Source organism: Theropithecus gelada, chromosome 5 (assembly GCF_003255815.1).
Source record: "Theropithecus gelada isolate Dixy chromosome 5, Tgel_1.0, whole genome shotgun sequence".
Taxonomy (NCBI): Eukaryota; Metazoa; Chordata; class Mammalia; order Primates; family Cercopithecidae; genus Theropithecus; species Theropithecus gelada.
Genome location: NC_037672.1, coordinates 9,741,536 through 9,742,767, shown reverse-complemented (window position 1 = coordinate 9,742,767; position 1,232 = coordinate 9,741,536).

The following is a 1,232-nucleotide window of genomic DNA, read 5'->3' as shown; positions in this document are numbered from 1 at the left end:
GGCATCACGCTATCTTGACTTCAAACTATACTACAAGGCTACAGTCACCAAAACAGCATGGTACTGGTACCAAAACAGAGCTATAGACCAACGGAACAGAACAGAGCCATCAGAAATAATACCACACATCTACAGCCATCTGATCTCTGACAAACCTGACAAAAACAAGAAATGGGTAAAGGATTCTCTATTTAATAAATGGTGCTGGGAAAATTGGCTAGCCATAAGTAGAAAGCTGAAACTGGACCCTTTCTTTACTCTTTATACGAAAATTAATTCAAGATGGATTAGAGACTTAAATGTTAGATCTAAAACCATAAAAACCCTAGAAGAAAACCTAGGGAATGCCACTCAGGACATAGGCATGGGCAAGGACTTCATGTCTAAAACACCAAAAGCAACAGCAACAAAAGCCAAAATTGACAAATGGGATCTAATTAAACTAAAGAGCTTCTGCACAGCAAAAGAAACTACCATCAGAGTGAACAGGCAGCCTACAGAATGGGAGAAAATTTTTGCAATCTACTCATCTGACAAAGGGCTAATATCCAGAACCTATAAAGAACTCAATCAAATTTACAAGAAAAAAACAAACAACCCCATCAAAAAGTGGGCAAAGGATATGAACAAACATTTCTCAAAAGAAGACATTCATACAGCCAACAGACACATGAAAAAATGCTCATCACTTGCCATCAGAGAAATGCAAATCAAAACCACAATGAGATACCATCTCACACCAGTTAGAATGGCAATCATTAAAAAGTCAAGAAACAACAGGTGCTGGAGAGGATGTGGAGAAGTAGGAACACTTTTACACTGTTGGTGGGACTGTAAACTAGTTCAACCATTATGGAAAACAGTATGGTGATTCCTCAAGGATCTAGAACTAGAAATACCATTTGACCCAGCCATCCCATTACTGGGGATATACCCAAAGGATTATAAGTCATGCTGCTATAAAGACACATGCACACGTATGTTTATTGCGGCACTATTCACAATAGCAGACTTGGAACCAACCCAAATGTCCATCAGTGACAGACTGGATTAAGAAAATGTGGCACGGCCGGGCGCAGTGGCTCAACCCTGTAATCCCAGCACTTTGGGAGGCCGAGGCGGGTGGATCACGAGGTCAGGAGATCGAGACCATCCTGGCTAACATGGTGAAACCCCGTCTCTACTAAAAATACAAAAAACTAGCCGGGCGTGGTGGCGGGCGCCTGTAGTCC